Source organism: Pinus tabuliformis, chromosome 8 (assembly GCF_031772625.1).
Source record: "Pinus tabuliformis cultivar Carrire ecotype Pingquan chromosome 8, CPIR1, whole genome shotgun sequence".
Classification (NCBI taxonomy): Eukaryota; Viridiplantae; Streptophyta; class Pinopsida; order Pinales; family Pinaceae; genus Pinus; species Pinus tabuliformis.
Genome location: NC_142294.1, coordinates 1,511,018,640 through 1,511,041,963, shown reverse-complemented (window position 1 = coordinate 1,511,041,963; position 23,324 = coordinate 1,511,018,640). Strand labels below are relative to the sequence as shown.

At 39.0% G+C, this 23,324-nt stretch overlaps 1 pseudogene; it reads left to right on the top strand.

Moving 5' to 3' along the window:
- The first annotated feature begins 1,606 nt into the window (after window positions 1–1,606).
- Window positions 1,607–23,029, top strand: LOC149241615 (F-box protein PP2-B11-like; annotated as a pseudogene).
- Window positions 23,030–23,324: the final 295 nt, after the last annotated feature.

The window sequence follows — 23,324 nt, the reverse complement described above, 5'->3', positions numbered from 1 at the left end:
ATAAAAAAAATAATAATAAATAAAAATATTCATAAATCTTTACTAATTTAAAAATAAAAAAGATTGATAATGTTAGATGTAAGACTGTTTTATTTATAATGTAGAGAACAATCTTTCGGCATTAATCATATTGGAAGGATTGGGTCCATGTTTTGAACCAGCTAATGTGGTTTATCGTGAGGACAAGGTGAGAAATCATTCCATCTGAGAGAATAAATAGCAGGGATGCATCATTGTTCAGGGTAAGGCGTTCAAAATTCGTCGTGTGAAATAAAATTATGTAGGAATATGTGTGTTTATTAAACTAACCAGTATTTAGTTAGAAAATAGCTGATATGTAATATTTAATTAATTTATACTGAAATTGTAAATTATTAATCAATTTAAATAATAAAATGATCTAAGAATAACCTATTTACACAATATTATTAGTTAGGGTTGACCTATTCAATGTGAATTAGGTGGAAAGCTAGTCGTTATCATAGTATACTCAATTATTTAATAATAAAATAATTAATATAATTAAGAATAATAATATTATCTAATCATAATTTATTAATATTAAAAGTTAGGGTAGACTTATTCAATGTGAATAAAGAGGAAAACTACCATTATGATAAATTATTTAATACTATTATTAAAAATTAATTTATATAATAATATTTGGTTGAAAATAAGTTGTTAGGTAATAAAATAGTAAAAAATAATATTAAAAATAATTCATTTATCAATTCAAATAATAATAAAATCTAGGAATAATATATAAATATAATATTATTAGTCATGTTTGACTAATAATATTATTAAAAATAACTAAATAATAATAATTAGTTGTTATGAAATTAATTATCAATTTATATAATACTATGTCTTAAAATAATTATTCAAGATTCTATTAGTTGGGTTGATCCAAATCAGATCCATAGACGATTGTCATAGAACCATGACTACATCGGGACGAAACAAATCCTTGAAGAAACCAAAACAGTAATCGAAAACACCCTGAACCAGTGGCCATGGCAGCCGACGTGGAACGACGAGGACCTCGGTCAAAGCGCGCTAACCGAGGCCCATGGAGACTGCGAAGGAGGTCGATGTAGGCCCTGGGAGCCCCGGAATGGGAAAAGGAGCTGATTTTCGATGTGTGATTAGCGCCTATCACGCATCACTCGGCGAACAAGGCTGAAATGGTAGAGACTTAAGCACTCGGTCACATTGGGAACCAGAGGACCATGGGTAGAGAAACGAAAAGCGTCGACGTATGAAGGTGGGACCCACAACCTGGAAACCGGCAGTTTGATGGAGGCGCCCTTGAACGGTAAGAGGTTTTGGAGAAAGTGGTGCGATCACACTCAACGATTGACGCGTGGCAGCGGAGGTGAGAGAAAAACCGCCGTGATCGCACGTTATTGGTCAAGCAAGTCAACCGTGCTCGATGTGCGAATGACGTTGGATCTGGAGGAGCCTAGATCAGACGACTGAGATTGCGTTCGATAGACAGAGTGGAATTGACAGGGAATTAAGTCGCGATTTAAGGGGATTTGGAATCCGCTGACCACCACGATGGAGAAATAAACAAATCGATGAACAGGCTGGCGCTGTTCCGATGGAGACACATGGCTACTTCTCGAGCGTTTATGCTGACACCGAAGAGGGAACTCCAAACACACAGGCGGAAGGCGAATCGACGTAGGCGAGAGAGGAACCGAATAGGTATGGAGGTCGAATGGCTAAAGCCATGAACAGAGACATTTGAACGGAGATTCAGAACGAAGAGTCAAAGCGACCAACAAAGACAGTGAACAGTGAACCCTAAGAGGAGGACTGAGCATAGAGAGCAGTAAAGCCAAGCAGAGAAGATAGAGGACCAAGCTGACCACAGGCAACATCGAGCACCAGAGAGCTTGAAGAATCAATCCTTCCCATAGAGGAATCTGTCTGGATTGAGCATCACAGTTCGCTCTTTCCACTATAGACCAAGGGTCACAGAGCTGGTAGGAAGAACAAAAGTCTGTGTACTCCAAGTGGCTTGGGGAATCCAAGAACCACTCTACCAAGCAAAATATTCTTCAGGAGAACTCATATTGAGTCCCTGCATTGTAATTTCTCTGCTGAAAGACACAATAAAATAAGGCCACCACTGAAGCTGGACCAGAGACGTAGCCCTAGAGAATAGGGTGAACTCCTTATTAAAAATTGTTTGTGTCTTTGTGTTTCTTACTGTATTTCTCTACTGTCTTTCCATTTATTTTCTGTGTATTGGCAATCTGATCGATCCGTTGTTTCAATAACACAGAACACACACACCAGCACATGGGTCTGTAATACCTTTTGTCTAATAAATCTTCAACTAAGGTCACTCATAGGTTGATTTTTAGATCAAGTGGTATTAGAGCTCTAGGCTATAAGGTTAGACAAGATTATGTTGGTTTAGCTGTGAATGCTCATTAGATCAAAGCTCAAATTAGGAGAAGGAGAGTTGGTAGAAACTAATCCTGAAATTGGGAGAGTCTATTCTCGAAAGACAATGTTAGAAGAAGGTTCTATAGGGCCAGACTCTCAATTCATATAAATTTTCCTAGCTATAAAGTCTATGGTAGAAGAAATGTATAAGGACTTTAGAAAGCATAAGGGTGAAGATTCATCAGGCTCTAAGCAAGATAAAGAAGAAGATGAGTCTCATTCCCATGACACTCCAAAGGAAAAGGGAAAGAAGAAAGCTTCCCTACACCTCCTAGTAGCATTGTGCATAATAAGAAAGCATCTTTGATTAAGTTAGATGTTAAATTTGATTTGCCTATATATGATGGAGAGGTAAATGTTGAAAAGTTGGAAAACTGGATAAGACAAATTGATGTGTATTGCAGAGTACAAAATATAGACTCAGACAAGAGCAAGATTCAGCTTGCAAGCCTTTGCCTAGGGGGCACTACCTTGGTTTGGTGGGAAGGCAAGACCCAAGCTGATATGAGGAAGCATGGCAAGACCATCTCTGTCTAGAGTGAATTTGTTACCACAATCAAAAAGTAGTTCTATCCATTGGCATACATGCAACAAGCCATGATGAGTTGGCAAACTCTCTGACAGTTGAAAGGGTAAAGGGTACAAGGATATACTCAAGAGTTCAGAAAGAGAGCATTGATGTTGGGTATTTCATTAGACTCACCAGAAACTCTTTTGAAGTACATTGGTGGTCTACACAGCTACATGATGCATACCATCCTCATGTTTAATCCTACTAGTATAGATGAGGTATCTACACAAGCTACTCATCTAGAAGCTAGAAGAAATAATGGAAATCCAGAAGTTAGGGGACCATCCCAACCCACTATAAGCAAGAGAAAGGAGAAAAGAAAGCAGAAGTGGAAAGCAAGGAAGGTTAACATTGCATAGAAAGGCAAAGTTTCATGCACTCAGTGTAAAAAGGAGGGGCATGATGATGAGCATTGTTGGATTCTGCATCCAGAGCTGAGACTTAAGAAGTTCTAGGTCAAGAAGAAGAAGACTGTTGCAGCTATTTAGAAAGATTTGGGGTCAGACTCGGGAGATGAAACAATCATTGCAGCCACAGGTATAAAAGGTTATCTGATTTAGAGAATGCTGAAATCAAGAAGCAGGTGCAGGAGTTGCTCGAGAAAGGGTTCATCAAGCCTAGCACATCACCATGTGGGTCACCAATTGTTTTGGTGACAAAGAAAGATGGCTCATGGAGAATGTGCATTGATTATTGAGCTCTGAATAAGATAACAATCAAAATTTGTTATCCCCTTCCTTGCATAGATGATCTTTTAGATCAATTGAAGGAAGCTGTCTATTTCACCAAGCTGGATTTGTACAATGGATACCATCAGGTCAGAGTTGTAGAGCAAGATGCATGGAAGACTGCTTTCAAAACAAAGCATGGATTGTATGAATGGCTGGTTATGCCTTTTGGCTTGACCAATGCCCCTGCTACTTTCATGAGATTAATGAATGATGTACTCAGACCTTTTCTTGATGATTTTGTTATTTTGTATCTGGATGAAATTCTGATTTTTAGTAAAACGTGGGAAGAACATTTAAAGCATGTTAAGCAGACATTAGATGTTTTGAAAAGAGACAAACTTTATGTTAAACTCTCCAAATGTGAATTTTGCAAAACCTCTCTAAATTAGTTGGGTCATATAGTAGGGGGAGGTGAATCTAAAATAGATCCCTCTAAAGTGGCAGTCATTGTGAATTGGCCTTAACCCAAGTCTGCTACAGAAGTGAGAAGCTTCTTAGGAGCATCACTGTATTAGTGGAAGTTCATTTCAAATTTTTCCTCAATTGCAGCTCCCTTACATACTTTGATAGGATTGAAAAAGGTGTTTCAGTGGGGAGGCAAATAGCAGAAAGCCTTCGACACATTGAAAGAAAAAATTAGTACAACACCTATACTAGCACTGCCAGATCTACAGAGACCATTTGAGATCCAAACTGATGCCAGTGACTATGCCATGGGAGCAGTGTTGACACAACAAGGTAAACCCATATGTTATCATTCTGGGACTTTTAATCCTGCAGTAGTCAACTATCCTACCTATGATAAAGAATTGTATGCATCAGTGCAGAGTGTGAAAAAGTGGAAACATTACTTAATGGGAAAAGAAATAGTAATACATACTGATCATCAACAACTTCAATATCTACACTCTCAAACTAAGTTGCAACAATCAAGACATTATAGATGGGTGGGTTTTCTACAACTATTTCACTTAGTCATCAGATATAAAAAGGGCATGCATAACAAGGTTGCAGACACATTATCTAGACCAATTATAAATTCATCTACCATACTTAAGCATAACATTGTGCTGCATGAAAGTTACATAGAACAGTATGCTGAGGATATGGACTTTAAAGATGTATATGCAACTTTGTGTCAAGGAAAAAGAGTAGAAGAATTGGACTATCATGTAAAGGACCGACTCTTATATATCATTGTGTGAAACTCTGCATTCCACAAACTGAGAGAGCAAAGAAACTTAGGGAAGCACACACTTCTCTGATATTAGGTCACTTTGGGGTAAGTAAAACAGTTGCACAGCTGCAAAGGTTCTGCTATTGGCCAAGAATGTGTGAGACAGTTTCTAGATATGTAAAGGGTTGTGCTATGTGTGCTAAAATCAAGACCAACAACAGAAAACTAGGCTTGTACACTCCATTTCTAGTTCCTTCTCAACCTTGGGAAAGCATTTCCATGGATTTTGTTGGAGGACTACCTAAATCTAGGAAGGGTCATGGCTATCTATATGTTGTTGTGGATATGCTCAGCAAAATGTGTATTTTGATACCCTGTAGTAAACAGATTACAGCTGAACAAACTGCAAAATTATTCCTTGAACATGTATGGGTTCATTTTGGTTTACCCACTTCTATTATATTTGATCGAGACACCCGATTTGTGGGGAAGTTTTGGTCCAGTATGTGGGAAATAATGGACACCAAATTAAAGAAAAGCACAACTTTTCATCCACAAACAGATGGCCAGACAGAAGTAGTTAACAGGATAGTGATCCAATTACTGAGAGGATATCGCAACAAACACCCTAAGCTTTGGGATGAACACTTGTGTTATGTGCAGCATGCTTACAAAAGAGCCAAACACTATTCTACCGAGATATCTCCTTTTGAGACCTGCTTTGGTTTCATACCAAGGTCTCCCTTGGATTTTGTCTTTGGTAAAGATACCATGGTTGATGGACACAGTGATGTGGACAGGGCAACTAGGTTCATTGAACAGATCCAGGAGATCCACTAGGCAGTACAAGAACAGCTGGAAAAGAGCCAGGCCAAGTACAAGGCTAGACATGATAAGCATTGGATGGAGCATAGTTTCAAGTTGGAGACCAAGTCTAGCTGTATATCAGCAAGGACAGGATGCAAGGTGAACGTAAGAAGCTAAAACCTATCAGGTATGGACACTTCAGGATACTTGAGAAGATTGGTGAGAATGATTTTCGCCTTGATCTACTAGCATACATGCACATCTACTCAGTCGTGAACGCAGATTGCTTGAGGTTGTTTGAACCTTCAATGATTGAGGACCCTGAAGAGTAGAGTCAAGTGCCTTCTGTTGATGGCCTGATACCTAAATATCTTAATGAGTTGTAGGAAGATACAGTGTTGGATATGAAGGTAAGGATGACATGCAGTGGACAGGTGGAATACCTCAGGATTGGGTTTAAATGTTCAAAGCCGAGTAGTGCGAAGTGGATTGAGATTGGACAAGTGAGACAACAATTTCCTCACTTAGTCGATGCTTGAAGAAAACCAACTTTTGGTGGTCCAAAAGCTTTTCAGTTGGGAGGCCGTGATCCAAATCGGATCCATAAACAACTGTCACAAAACCATGACTATATCAGGATGAAACAAATCCTTGAAGAATTGAAAACAACAATCAAAAACACCTTGAACCAGTGGCCATGGCAGCTAGCGTGGAACAACGAGGACCACGGTCAAAGCATGCTGACCGAGCCCATGGAGACTACACAGGAGGTCAATGTAGCCCGTGGGAGCCCCAGAATGGGAAAATGAGCTGATTTTCGATACGCCTAGCGCTAATCACGCATCGCTGGGCGAACAAGGACAAAATGGTAGAGCCTTAAGCATTCGGTCACATTGGGAGCTAGAGGACTGTGGGTGGAGAAACGAAAAGCGCCATCGTATGAAGGTGGACCCACAACCTGGAAATTAGCGGTTTGATCAGGGCACCCTTAAACGGTAAGAGGTTTTGGAGAAAGCGAAGCAATCACACTCAGCGATCGATGCGTGGTAGTGGAGGTGAGAGAAAAACCACCGTGATTGCGCATTATCAGTCGAGCAAGTCAACCGCGCTCGACGTTCGAATGACGTTGGATCTAGAGGACCTCAGATCGGATGGCTGAGATTGAGCCCGATAGACAGAGTGGGATTGATAGGGAATTAAGCCGCGATTTAAGGGGATTTGGAATTCGTTGACTGCCATAGTGGAGAAAGAAACAAATCGACGAACAGGTTGGCGCTATTCTAATGGAGACGCATGGGTACTTCTCGAGCGTTTATGTTGACGCCGAACAGGGAACTCCAAACACACAGGCGGAAGGCGAATCAACGTAGATGGGAGAGGAACTGAACAGGTATGGAGGTCGAATGGCTAAAGCCATGAACAGAGACAATTGAATGGAGATTCAGAATGAAGAGTCCAAGGGACCGACAAAGACAGTGAACAGTGAACCCTGAGAGGAGACTGAGCACAGAGAGCAGTAAAGCCAAGCAGAGGAGACAGAGGGTCGAGCTGACCACAAGCAGCATCGAGCACCAGAGAGCTTGAAGAATCAAGCATTCCCATAGAGGAATCTGTCCAAATTTAGCATCACAGTTGGCTCTTTCCACTGTAGACCAAGGGTCACAAATTTGGTAGGAAGAACACGAGTCTGTGTACTCCAAGTGGCTTGGGGAATCCAAGAACCACCCTTCCAAGAAAAATTTGCCTCAGTAGAACTCATATTGAGTCCCTGGATTGTAATTTCTCTGTTGAAAGACACAATAAAACAAGGCCACCACTGAAGCTGGACCGAAGACGTAGCCCTAGAGAATAGGGTGAACTCCTTGTTAAAAATTGTTTGTGTCTTTATGTTGCTTACTGTATTTCTCTGTTGTCTTTCCATTTATTTTCTGTGTATTGGCAATCTGATTAATCTGTTGTTTCAATAACACAGAACACACACACCAACACATGAGTCTGTAATACCTTTTGTTTAATAAATCTTCAACTGAGGTTAGTCATAGGGTGATTTTCAGATCATTTGTTGACTTAATTAAAGTATATTTGGGTGAAACCTTATTGTTAGGAATGATTCAGAATATATTTTATTTCATTATTTTAAAGAATCTTTTATTAAAAAAAATTATTAAGCATTTTACCTAACAACTTATTCTCAACCAAATATTATTATATAAATTAATTTTAATAATATTACTAACTAATTTATCTTAACTACTAGTTTTCCTCCTTACTCGCATTGAATAAGTCTACCCTAAATTTTAATATTAATAAATTATGCTTAGATAATATTATTATTTTTAATTATATTAATTATTTTATTATTAGATAATTTAGTATATCATGATAACAGCTAGCTTTCTACCTAATTCACATTGAATAGGTTAACCCTAACTAATAATATTATGTAAATAAGTTATTCTTAGATCATTTTGTTATTTAAATTGATTAATAATTTACAATTTCAATATAAAATAATTAAATATTATATAACAACTATTTTCTAACTAAATACTAGTTAATTTGATAAACATCTCCTCATCATATATCCCTAAATAATTATATTTCACCAATGGCTAATTTTGAACGACTTACCTTGTTATTTATTCTCTCGGATCGAATGGTTTCTCACCTTATCCTAATTATGAACCATGTTAGCTGGTTCGAAACATTGACCCAATCCTTACAATGTGATTAATCCGAAAAATTTTTCTCTACATAAGATTGATAATGTGAAAAATAATAAAGAATTTTAAATCATGCACCCTTCATTGGATAATTGTTCATAATCATCGGTAGTAGCTTCAATTCTCAGAAGGGAGCTATGAAGAGGCGAGGTGGTAACATGGTGGTTTATCCTATACACACTTTGTAACACTCTCTTGGTGGACATGCTTCATACATGTGGTAGTGCACTCTCCATACGGCCTGGCATGAACACGGGTGCTCTTGTCCTCTTTTGTTTGTTCTATTTTTGTTTATGGTTGTTGTTGCACATCTCCTATTTGTTGGTCTCCAATAATATAGGAGTGTGGACATCTTTGTCTTCTTATGTCATTGCACTGCGTAAGTGCTCTCTATATCTCACCAGAAGCCCTACATTTCATCTTTTTTCTTTTTCCATCCTTATAAGCCTGTTACTCTGGGGCTTACTAGTAGCTTTTCTCTGACTGCTTCATGGTGGTGGCTCCTCATTTGGTTGTACTTGGTGGATTTCTCTACATGTCATTACTGATGGACATCCTTGTTCTTTATGTGCGCTCTCGCTGCAAGATCCTTCTTGGGTCACAAGCTTTCTCTGTGGGGATCTAATTGTTGTGGTTTATTTCATGGGCATTACTGTGGTTAATCTCATGGGCATGTTCCTAGCTTATATGTTAGAAGTAATCCACATCAATATGTCTTCTTCTCTGCACCATCTACTTGTTGGTCATAATATGGTTTGAACAATCTTGTCCAACTCGTAGGAGGTCCAATGTAAGATTGGACAGACTCTCTTAAGGGTGATATTTGTGGAGATAATACTAGGGACCTTGAACAACAAGAACCGAACCACTTCATCTTGGACAACTATGAACCTAATGTATTAACTATTTTAGCATTTCACGGTCGTTCAAAGATATCAGTTTCAAATGTTGTCACTTATGATGGAAGTTCTTAGGATGTTGTTATTGTTGATGTTGTGAATGAACCAGGTTGGGTGGGTAGTGGCGCTAGTTCATGGTGTACCATGTATACACCAGTTTGGATGTGCGATGGTGCTAATGCACGACTTTGATGGTGCTAGGGTGGTGGACTTTTCCATCACCGTTTTCATAATTTCCAAGCTCTACTTTCCTATCTAACAGTGCAGTTAGGTGACTCCCATTTATTTTTTTCTATGTTTTTCTATCGATTAGTTCGAATCATCATGTAGATGCATGTTCATGGATGCACTTAGGAGTTGGGAAAATCTTCCCATTAACATTTGTTTTGGTATCCATGCACTTTTGATTAGATGACCCTGCCTACATGCAATTTTGGTATCCATGCACTTTTTGATCGGATGGCCCTACCTACATGAAGGAATATCAGCATAGTCCCTTATCTTGTGTCAAGCTCGTTAAAAAATGAAATAAGGAATATGAGGATAGTTCTTTTACTGGGTAAACCTCATTAAAAAATGAAACAGGGTCCCCTAGAGCAAAGTTCTAATTCGAGTTCTCATTGTCGTTAAACTCGTTAAAACATCAAATAGCAACAAACTTGTCCATCATGATAAGACTGAGTTTCACCTTTGCTAGACTCGTTGAAACATCACATAGCGATGGATTCACTCAAAGGGTGGAATTATACTACAAGCATATGTTATCCTCCTCAAGCTTGTTAAAAAATAAAGAGGTACTGGTCAGCAATGACTGGGGAATGGGAAAAGGGATAAATCACTTTATGATAGAAAGTCACTCTTGAACATGAGACTTTCACTTCATCTCTGTGACTATTTGGGTTGAGTTATCTGCTTGATGGTTATCATACCTATGGTCTATCACACCATCCATCACTTTGGTTTTGGGTCAATGTTGTTAATTCATTCAATGTCGCCGACATGTTCAAGAGAAGTCACTCAATAAACTTCATCCTTTGTAACACTCATAAACCTTCATTTTCATGATCGCCATTATTGAACCTTGTGTCGTCAATCAAATTTTGTCTTGAAAATCATTACATTGATTTCATGTCGTTGATGGGGGATACATCAAGGCCTTATTGGGACAAGTCGCTTCTTGTTGACATCAGCACATTATCTACGAAGTTGACTTAGAAACAACTATCTAGTACCTTCAGGATTGCCTACGTCAATGGCAAGTTTCTCGCTTCCGGTGACAGGTTGACATCGTTGGCCTTCAACTGAAAGACTTTGTATGGTGTTCGACATCAAAACATCTATTCACACCATGCAAAATGTACTGTAGTACCTTGATGATCATTATCATTATCAGTGATCTCTCTCGCATATGTTAACATCTTATATCATTGGCTAATAACTAGAGGTGTCTTCCCACGTTCGACTTCAGATCACATTTTCACATGGTTAGACTCATACTTGAGGGAATGATTGGACGAGATAGAAGACCCCGGATCTATGTTCATCCATCTGGGTTGTGATTTCAGGAGAGTACTAAATCATGTGTATGATGGATTTACATAGATGGTCATCCTATCAACGGTCTATATCTGTAGACGACTATCTGTTTTATGTACATGTAATGAAAAGTTATATGCCGAGTATGGGTATACTATTCCCTTAGCAGTTTATGAATAGTATGTATTGTAATCGATGCAGGTCACCATCTGCTTTAGATCCTCCTCAACACATCATAAAGCATATCACTCAAAATTATCATTTTCAACTTCATGATTTAGGGGGCCACTATTACAGGTCTATTTGGGCACATCACTCCCGACATTCGAATCAGTATAATTAAGGCTCATCAAACCCTAATTCAGTTGTTACATGCCCTAGACAAGTCTTCACATTGAATCCTTCCATCCATGAAAGTTTCCTAGCCTAAAACCTTGCTAAAATGCCTGCTTAGGAAACCAACGCAGCCTTGGTCAGGAGTAACTATGCTACATAGCAAGTAGGCCCATTCAGGCCTACACTTCAATGCACTTAGGCCCACTTACACCTGCATTTGGTGAGAATGAGCAAAATTTTCATAGGGTTCTAGGAATATTCCTTGATTCTCGATCATTCTAGAAGGATCCCAACTCTTATCTCATCATGTGAGCTTGAATTTGGATAGGCTATGGAGCAATTAACCTCATATCCTCTCATCCCTTGCTCCATGGAAACTAACTCCAATTTTTGAAGGCCATTCAATACCCAATTCATGACATAACCACCTCCATTTCCCTATAAATTGACCACTCATCATAGTGATGAGGGGGTTAGAATTTGAATATTGTAGAGAAATACTATTGGTTTGAGATTTGAGTTCATGTCAAGTAATGGTATGCTACTGGATTGGTGTGATTTTGGTGTGACGAGGGCTAGAATGAAGCTGGATGAGTGACACAGGATCAAACTGCATTGGGTGAAACTCTTCCTTCTACATTAATAAAGTTGTTATTCCTTTTCTCATATTCTTGTTCATATCTATGCTGAATATGCGTTTTAATGTTGTCGATTCCATTGGTTTATAGTAAATAGATCATGTATTCTTTGATCATTGTCGTTTTGGTTTTTCTTGACACAGGTACCAATTGAGCGGATTTAGTTCAAGTGAGAGCGATGAGGGCAATTCAAAGGAGATCAAGGAAGCAAAAGACTACAAGTAAGTTGCTTCATCTCATCTATATACTATAGGAAAATGTTAAACTACTTTCTTTCTGTTGTTCTAAGTGTTGCTACCCTCTTAGGGAAAATGTGTTTATCCATAGATACAAATTCCATATAACATGGCAAGAACATCTCGAGCTCTGCTCTCCATGGGTATTTTATTCACATTCTCTAACATTTTCCTGATACGGTTATCTTGATAGTTTAACTTTTCTTGATCCTCCATATTCCTCACATGCAAGTGGATTTTCCTTTTTTAGTTTGGTCCCATTTTGGAATTTTTTTTATTTCTATACAATTAAGGACCCTTGATCCTGGTGACCTCCAAGGGTGTTGGCGACTAGTGTTGATTGACCTGCCTGGGATGGTGACTAGGATTTATTCTAGTTGCATGGAGGGATTTCTAGCATCTTTTGTGCCACTTTAGAGGTGGAGCGCGCATGGGGTGGGGCCTCTCGACCTCCATTGGATGCCACACAGGATGCACATACACGGACCACATGGCCCTTAGACACGCATCCACATCTGGTCTTCACGCATGCATCAAACGTGTCGGCTTCATATGGTGATCCACTTTTCCATCTCCCACGGCCTCATGGGAGACATCAACATAGGAACATAAAAATAGTCAAGGTGCCTAAACTGCTCAGTTTCAAGTATGATGTGCTCTTGTACCTATTCTAGAGCCTATAAGGTTTGGGTTCTTGTTGGAGGGTGGGTCTTTTCCTGGGCTCAACAGTTGGATATGGAGGCATGGGTACTAGCACAATGGAAGCCCTTTTCGGCTCCACTCCTATGGTTAGTCGTCTTTTGAACCAGTGGTATAACTTTCACTTCTTGCACCATGCGGATGCGAAGAAGATCATGGGGAATCCATGGGTGTGGGGTAGATTTTTCTTACAAATTAATTGGTGATCTGTCAAATTTAACCACGTCCGAGATATCCCTTAGAACAAATACATCTCGATGAAGCTTCCTAGTCTACTGTTGGAGTTCTGGACCAGACCGACCTAGGAAGCAATCATAAACATTGTGGGTAAATTTATATACATGGATCTGAGGGTGTTAAGGGCTTGGTAACTTGATGGTGAAGATGATCTTGGAATGGGGACCTCTACATTTTATACAACGTGTTGACTATTGGTGTGTCCCATTCCAGTGATTATTATGTCACATGATGGGCTATCCTCTGGAGAAATGCTCTCGATTTCACCTGCAATTCTGGGACAAACAGAGGGACAGTCATTGCAACATTGGTGAGATGAAATTGGAGGGCTCCATGCCTGAGATGGGATCGGACCAAGGTACCTCATCTGATGCTCCTTCTTAATATTTGAAAATTTTGACATCAACCTCTTCTTGGTCTTATTAATCTTCTTGTCATGAGGAATTAATTTCTCCCCATGGCCTTTACTCTACCTCGTTGCATTTGAATCGTTCCTCTACTAGTTATGTCCTCTCCTCTACATCTCTCACTCCGAACAATGTTTTTATTCTGCCTCCTTCTGATTGTTATGAGGATTTTCTAAAACCATCACAGACTCTTGTTCTTGACTCAACTCCTATCCCATCCTCGCTGGACCATCTCTCCTCTCCTCCACTACCATTTCCTCCTCCTTCTCCACATAATTCAGTGGAAAATTTCCTTGAATTTCTTAAAGCTAATCTGGCCATGGACCTTTTAGGTCTCACTATTCACAAAGGCTCATCTCTAATTCTACCGCGTTTGGTCAGCCCTGTGTTTGCTAAAAATATGACTGCTCACTGTACGGATAATGGTAGGGGAAACAAACACAAGTGGGGAGGGTCTAAAAGAAATAAAACCTTGATTACGATGGTTTGCATGACATTCCTATCCTTGGTACTTCTCTCGGGGCACTTAGAGACACTATGCCCCCCATGGCTGGTCCTCCATGACTCTCCTATCACTCAATATGCGTTGCCTGGGGAACATCACAAAAAGACTCTCTTTGCCACCTTTTCCACACTACTCGTCCATCTGAAATTCTTCTCCCTGGGAGCATGGTTGACTCTGTTAGGTCTCTTGAATATTTTCAGTTTATCTATCCTCACTGGTGCATAGTGCTCGCAAAATATTTTGTTTTATCATGGGTTTTTGTGGCAGTATGGGATCCGTACTAGGGCGATTGTTGTGCCAATAGATTTTTTGCAGGCATTTTATTGTCTCAAAGTATTAGGAGTTCTATGGAGCAAGTCCACATTTTGAATATATATTCCCCTTATGCTGAGAGGCATGTTTTTTGGGCGTGGGGTCATACTTTTAATATTCTAAATATTGGGTCATTAATAATTGCAAGAGATTTTAGCATGATATTTTCTAGGAATGAAGTTTGGGGATCCAATGCACAGATAGATCCACTATCGGATTTTCTCTATACCCTTTTTGATGAGAATTATATGATTGATATATGTATGACTCCATTGGTTCCAAAATGGCACAACGGTAGGGGAGGGATGGAATATATTGGTAAACGTTCAGATTGATTAATGGTCCATCAGATCCTGGTCGAGTCTCTCATAAATATTTAGTCACAGGTGGTGAATTCCTTCATTGTAGAACATTACCCTATTGTCTTACAGTGGCAGTGGTGATGGGAGGATAAACACCAGGGGATCCCTTTTATGTCCAACAGGATATGGTTGGAGGATGCATACTTCGTAAATGTGGTAAGGGAGACACGGTCCTCTAGTTGTAGGTCTCCAGGACAATCGACGATGGAGTTCATTTCTACACAACTGTCCACTCTGAAGAGTTGGGTCAGAATTTGGGAGCGTAGGAAAAAGGCCATCCTACGTGTCGAACTCAAATTCATTGTTGTAGAGAATCAAATCCTATCTATTTGTTTTCCAGGGGGACAACCTTCTCGGGAATCAATTAATACAATTCGACAACCATAGCAGAGGAGGAAACATATTTTATTGATTTAGGAACAATTGTGGTGATTAAAGAGCTGCGCCATATGGATACAGTCTGGTGATCAAAATAAAAATATTCCATAAATTTGAAAACCGGAGATGTACTATTAATGCAATATGGGGTATCAAGGGAGAGGATGGCACTTATAAATTTTCAGATGGTGATATACGAAAAAAAGCGGTGAGATTTTTTGGTGGACTTTGTATGGCTAACTCAAATGCTCATATTGAGGACCAGTTGTGGGCACTTGAAGATTTCCCGGTTATGTTCGATCAAGCTTCTAACAAACATCTATATCGACCTGTCGCTTTGGATGCGATTATCACTCTATTAAAATCCCGCGCAGAGGATAAATGATCGGGTCTAGACGTTGGACCGTGGAACTCTTCATATACGTTTTTGACCTCATGGGGTTGCTATTCTGCACTTGATGGAAGAATCTCGGATGGAGCGCCACATATTGGGCGCTATAAAATCCACTTTCATTGCCCTCATCCCGAAGGTTAGTGTCCCTAAGTCTTTTTCGGACTTCAAACCTATATCTCTATGTAATTATATATATAAGATTATTTCGAATGTCATAGCAGAAAGAATCAAATGCACACTCTTTGCCTTTATATTGGATGGGAAATTCAGCTTCCTTCATGGTAGATCCATTGATGATGCCACTGAAAATCCCCAGGATTGTATACACACAATTCAGACAAAGAAGACAAAAGCTATTGTGATGAAGATAGATCTAAAAAAAGCATATGATTATGTTGTGAGAATAATGCTAATGCAGAAATGGTTAGTTATGAAGCAGTTGAAATAGAAGTAGTTATGAGCAGTTGAACAGGAATCGGTTGTGAGTAGTTAGGAATTAGTTAGGTGTTATTCCTATATAACCATGATGTAATTGAGTAAAGAGATGAATGAAATTTGTGGGTTTTCTGTTTTTAAGTTGGTATCAGAGGTCAGGGTTTGAGCTGGGGTGAGAGCGCAGGAGGTGAGGAAGGCCGAGCGGTGTCTGCGCCTCTCTTCTTTTCGTGGGCAGTAAGACTCTGCCATTAGAGTGTGCGTGAAGACTGCTGCGTGGGGTGCTGTCTGTTAGAGTGTGCAGACTATTGAGGGAACTGCTTGCTGGTGGACGCAGACGGAGCAGTGGTGCATCCAGAAGAAGACGGAGCATATCGCCGTGAACTGGGCAGTGTGCCGAGGAATGCTGTGTAAGTTTGTTGTTTTATACCCGTGTTGTGTTAACGGAACTCAGCGTTGGTAGTTTCTGAGGAGCATGCATATGCATTGCCTTCCATTATCGTGGCCATGGGCATTTGAATTGCTCGCTTGAAGATCGAAAGATCGGTGGAGTTACAGTTGTGATTTGTTGTGTTTACTGGCCGGCCATCCTTCTGAGCAATTTTCAGGCAAACTTGGACACGGCCCAGCCGGTATCGTGGAATTTGCAGGAAGGACAGTTCACAAGGCGAAGGGCGGTATTTTGTCGTGCTACGTAATCTTTGAATTTAATGAGATTTGCTGTGGGTTTGTTGAACTCGTTAAGTCAGTAGAAAAGGCATCAAGTTTCAGTATAAATCATTAAAATTTTGTAGTAGGGGTTTGTTGAGCTTTTGCACAGTATCTGGCATAGAACACTTGTTTAAGAGATATTCGTGCTTGCGGGAAGTCTTATAAAACGTTTCCGTGACAGTAACAATGGCGCCCTCTAAGCGTCTTAGCATTCTTGAGAAGCGGTTTTGTGAACCTTATTTCGTTGCTGTTTGAAGTCAAACGGAAATCTGAGCAGTCGTGAAGCGCTGCCAGAAGTGAAAGACGTGTTGTGTGAAGACCAGCGAGAGTCCGTTGTGCAGAGAGAGTGTGTTTTTTTTTTTGTGTGAGGTTTATGTTTTGCTGATGTGAGAACCCTGTGCTGTCGAAGACTGGTGCTGTCGAAGACCAAGGAGAGCAGAGAGAAGCAGTAGAAAAGGCGTTTTGTTTGAAGTGTGATAAAGCTGTTTGAAGTGTGATAAAGCTAACTGATATGCCTATTTTTTTTCGATTTTTTTCACAATGATCCTTTTAATGATCATTTTTTCATGAACCCATTTGGGATTAGCAGTGTTTTTGAGTCCATTGACAAAGAGTTTCATGTTGTTGAAGATCATGTTCCTGAAGAAATCACTCATGTTGTTGAGGATCACGCTGTTGAAGAAATCACTGAGATTAAAGCTGTTGAAGAAATCACTGAGATTAAAACTTGCCCGGTTGTTAGAAGTTTTATTGGATCTACTTTCAAAGATGACTGCATTTTGGTGACTCCTTCGTTGGTTTCTCATGGAAAGTGGGGAGAACATGAATTAAATTACCTCGTTCGAGATCTTGCATTACCTCTCAATCTAAAAGAGGTTGTTGACGTTAAGTATGTAAGCAAGGAGCAAAGGAATTTCATCATGAAATCCAAAAAGGTGAAGATGAAACTGCACCAGCAATGGAAAAGGAACAAGCATGGACCTTTTAATAAGAAGACAAAAATGAAATGTTTTGTTGTAAGCCTAGCTGAGACTTAGACCAGCAGGCAAGTTAAAGGTTAAGTCGTCATCATTAAGAATATATAGTTTGTTATATAGTTGGAATTAAGGGGGAGTGGTAGAAAGGTATTAATCCCAACTACCCTCTGTTAATGCAGTAGTTAGAGCAGTTCAAAGTACAAGTTCTAGAAGTCAGTTAGGTATGGTAGAAAATCCATTTCTCCATTAAGGGAGGATGTGAGAATAATGCTAATGCAGAAATGGTTAGTTATGAAGCAGTTGAAATAGAAGTAGTTATGAGCAGTTGAACAGGAATCGGTTGTGAGTAGTTAGGAATTAGTTAGGTGTTATTCCTATATAACCATGATGTAATTGAGTAAAGAGATGAATGAAATTTGTGGGTTTTCTGTTTTTAAGTTATGTAGGTTGGGTGTTGCTTCAGATCATTTTGACTAAGATTGGCTTGGAGATTTGGAATGTTGAGTGGATCATGGCGTGTGTTTCAAACATTTGGATCTCTGTCATTATAAATGGATGTCCCACTAAATTTTTCCGAGCTCAGAGGGGTCTTTGTCAGGGATGCTATTTATCTCTCTTAATTTCCATTCTGGTAATCGATGGTTTTAGTAGGAAGATAACTTTGGCCACTGACTTGGGCACATTTCAGGGTTTGAGGATGACTCCTCAGGTTACTATCATGCAACTATTCTTTGTTGGCAATACCCTGACTTTTGGCATGATAATCAGGATCAATGGGAGACCCTTCACCGTATTATCCAAAGATATGGATGGGCATCAGGCCTCTTCCTCATTGGTATGAAATCCGGCATATATTTTTCGAATCATAATCCCACTGACATTACACATAACATATTTGGCATGGACACAAGACTATTACAGGCTCGCTTTACATACTTGGGTTTTAGACCGAAACCAACCCGCTACAAAAGGTAGGACTCGATGTGGGTGCTCTCGAAATTTGACAAAAAACTGGGGGTTTGGACGAATCACTACTGATAGCTGGGAGGTAAGTGCACACTTGTGCAATCTATTTCACAACAACTTGCAATTTACTAGATGCATCTCTTTGTTTTTCCTACTCACATTTTCTCTTCGATTAAATCTTGACTTGCCCATTTCATGTGGTTGGGACCTAGCTCAGATAGTAAAAATCATCTCACTGCATGAGATTCCATCACTATAACCAAATACGCTGATGGATGGGGTATATTAGACACTAAGGTGTTTGGCTACTCACTACTCATGAAGTCTTTTTGGTGAGCCCTTTTCAGTGGTAGTATCTGGGGTAGCATCATTGTTGGAAAATCCCTGAGACACAAAAATATCACATTTTGGATAAAACTTCAGTAGATTAGTACCAAGCAGAGGTCCTACATCTGGACAAGCTTCCAACAAATATTACCATGGTCTCTATTGTGGGTGCAATGGACTTTTGTTAGGGGAAACAAGATTTTTATTGGTTTTGATAAGATTGTTGGTTTACATGCATCCACACAACTATCACATGTCATAGTGGTGGTCCTTCAACACAGGGGCTTCTTTCATCTCGAACAGACTATACACAGCTGGAAAGATAATATCCCTACTTGGAAGTCAACATCTTAGATTGGATTTGAGGGAGTCATTTTCGAACGATTGAACCAATACATTCAAAACCTCATGCAAGTGGGATTATGTGGGAATCCAGAGGGCGAATACATTACATGGGATGGCATCACTCAAAATGAATCGATTGTGGTTGCAGATAACAATGATTTTATCACTTGACGTCAATTGGGGCCGTTACAAAATCATGGTTTGAGGATACCTAGCGCAATAAATTGACCTTTAAGATCAATCTTTTTGCATGGCTTGCCTGGAAAACCAAAAGCTTGACCTGGTACAACCTCTGCAAAAGTGGTTATGAGGGCCCTGGTAGATGTTCTCTTTGTGGTCTTGATATTGAAAATGTGTGCCATCTATTTTTTCTCTACAGGTTTGCATCTCAGGTATGGTCTCATATCCTCACACTTTATGGGATTCTAGTACACAACTTCACATCCATAGAAAGTTGTTTGAAATGGGGACTATAGGGAAGGGGAATAAGATCCTACATCCTTCTACAGGTGATTTGGGAGATCTCAAAATATCGAAACCATGTTATTTTTCATGGTAGGTTTGACAACACTCACTTGGCCATATCCAAGATATTGGCATGGTTTGACTTCATGGCACATTCCCCATCCAAAGAACAGGATTTGTCGAGACGACTCATTCGTAATCAGATCTTTTTGTCAGCCGAATTCTTTTATGGGGTGGAGAAGAATTGGAGATGTGATTGTGGAGTTGTTTTATACATTGATGTAGTGGTTTCCTATAGGATACACTAGTACAGGGGTATGGGCATCAAGACCCATGCCGAATAGGTGGCTCTTTAGGGATTCCTCTGTTTCGTCGCAGAGAAACAAGTTTCAGTCATTCACATCTACGGGGATTCGAAATCCATTGTTGATGGGTTTTTTGGCATATCGTATTTCAACCCTCCTGACTTAAGACACTGGAGAACACACACTAGTGAGCCACGTAGAATATTCCAACATTGTAACATACAACACATATTCCACGAATCAAAATCTATGGTTGATCTCTTAGTTTCTTCTTTTCATGATGCTGAACACATGAGGACAAGTTTTCTCTTCCTTAAATGAAAATGTTGTCTATGCTCAACTCATACTATCATCTTCTCGCTTCTTTCCTTTTTGGTACTATTGGGTGACTTTTGGTTGTTAAAAAGTTTCTGGTATATCTTTTGATATCTACGTCTTTTTGTGGTATACTTTTGGACTCACTATGCCTGATTTTATGGAGATGATGATATACACTGAATTATAAGCTTTTGAATATATGATACACAATGTAAATTATATTATTTCTAATAAAATTCAGTTTTGTTTTTTTCTTTTAAAAAACTATATGTAATCGTTATTTCATCAAGTCAACGTTAAAAAGCCAATTTTAACATGTCACAAACAACGAATAACCTTGGACTGCTGGAAAATGTCACTTTATTTGGTTTTAGATTTCAGCATATAAAAAACTATGTTGATGAAAGAAAATAATATTAGAAGTATATATTAAATATTGATGTCAAAGAATAATGTACAGAATATACATATAAAAAAACAGTTGATTAATTTCAGAGTTTTTAAGATTCTAATAACTATTTCCCATAACACAAACTTAATCTCGAAAATTATTTGTCTGACAATTGATATTAACAAAGAAGACAAAATAAACTAAACAGACTAATGCAACATTTTGCGATGTTTACCATATAAAATTATACACTTTCCAATCACCGACGAGAGAATTCATAGATGTTTATACATTACACATCATCCGCACAAGAGAACCGCTTAACATTTTTTTTTTTAAATTGTGAGAACGGGTAATGAAAGTGTGGAAACCGGCGAATTTGACTGACCGCCTTGGTTGTAAATTCCAACCCTGTTTGCCGCTAATCCTTGCGCATCATCAGGCCATCACGGATCCTGCATGATCCCGGAGAAACCATACCTTATATGTTCATTCCCTATTTGTAGTTTGTCATTCAGTAGTTTCTGCCTGAGTAGTGCTTCTGCTGATGAGAGCCCACCAGAGGCGATCACCATTAAGAATTCAAGTGAGATCGATCTGCCGGAGTTGCCAGAGAGCTGTATATCCTCCATTCTCTCCTTCACTACTCCACGCGACGCCTGCAGACTCTCAGCTGTCTCCAGACTCTTCACATCTGCGGCTGATAGCGACTCCCTTTGGCACAAATTCATTCCTCAAGAAAGCTACCAGATCCTCCACAGGGCCGTCACTCCCGTTGCATTTGCTTCATTGAAAGAGCTATATTTTCGTCTCTGCAATTCTATTCTGATAGACAGGGGCACCCAGGTTCCTAAACATTGATTTTCGTTGCCAAATTCGGCTGACAAATTGCCAGCCATCCATTCATTCATTTGTTAGTATTCTGGTGGACCAAACAAACAGATTTTGGCTGGAACAATGCACAGCGAAGATCGGTTACATGTTATCTGCGACGGAATTATCCATGAAATGGGGCAGTGACTAACGCTATTGGAGTTGGGTTTCCAGAGGCGACTAAGTGGATAAGTTTGTGAATTTCAAATTAAATTTTTCGTAATTTTAATTTAATTTTTGAGTGGATAATGGAAAATTAAATTGAGCATTCTCATACTAATTTGTCAGAAAGACAAAAAGGCAAAACATAAATTTAACATATTAGTTCAGGCTATTGATCAGTAAACTTGATTATTACAATAAACCAGGTAAAAAATATTTATACCTTTAGCTATTAACCCGAAATAAATGCACATTTACCAGGACTTTAAATTTAACTTTTCTCCAGAATATAATTTCACTTTACTTGACTCGACTCACTTTCCTAAATTTAACTCTACTCTCACATGACATGCTGGAGTAAGTACAATTTCTAACATATGTGGAATGTATTTTCGGATAAATCTTGTAGAGTGGCTCTAATTAGAAATATAATTAAATGGTATGTTTAATCTTGGCGATCAATGGTGACATGAAAGCTGTTCATGTTTTTGTTGTGGGTTCAGATTCAGGGTGCTTGCAGAGTTAATAATGATTTGGTGGTTCGATGTCTCTGGCCAATTCGACTGCAGGCTTCTGTCTGTGGATACCCAAGACAAAGTGGTGTTTATGCTTAAATTTGCAGAGCATTCCTATGGCTGGAGTGCACTACCAATTATGTTTTCAGTTACAGGGCCGGACGGACAAGAAAGGGAATCCAGCCGCGTGAAAAGCAAAAAGGCTCATAAAGACCCAAATGAAGATTAATCGGAAAGTTCTGATGATAATTATGATGATGATGTTGATTATATTTTTTTATGATGATGGTGAATGGATAGAAATAGTGGCAGGAGAATTCATGGTGAAAATAAGTGAATGAGAAGATGGTCCTTCTGAGTTCCGCGCGTAAATTTTTTTCCCAGTATCAAAAAAGCTATAAAAAGATATACATGTGCCATAATTCATCAGATGCCATTTTGGGCAAACAAAATACAGATACCATGGTTTTTAAGAGTCTGTTGTGACTAGGAAATAAATAGTCAAAATCCATATACATCATGACAAGACAAATAGCATAATATCCTTGATACAGTTCCTGCAATGATAGAAAATGCATATTTCAGTAGCAGTATCTGTGGTATGGACCAGCATCAGTTAGTTCTGTATTATTGTCTTGTATAGATATTGATGTAGATTGTACCCAGCGGGAGAAACCTGTAGCATCCGAAAGACCTGTAGCATTTGAGACCAAAAAATCAACGGGATCGTGTAAATTTAGCATGAGAGAAGTGGAGTCGAACGATCAGAAATCTGGGCTGTTTTTAGATGGAGTCAGGATTGAACCAGTAAGTAGTAGTGTTGGTGTTTAATGCCAGAATTTGTGTTTCTTTAGTTTTGTTAACTTAGAGTGTTAATGACAAATTCTTTTTGGCCATGATGGCCTCAAAACCATCAGGTTTGCTGAGATCTCTGTCAGGTCAATTTGATTTTTCATTTGATGGCATTTAGACATAAAACAATAAATTATTATAACCTCTTTTCGATCATGTAGTCTGACAAATGCTGGCTATATTTGATCAACAACTTGGAAAAATAGATGGTAATTTTTAACATTAGAATTCCTCGTATTCATTAAACCATACTGAATGGATACCGTTTTGGATA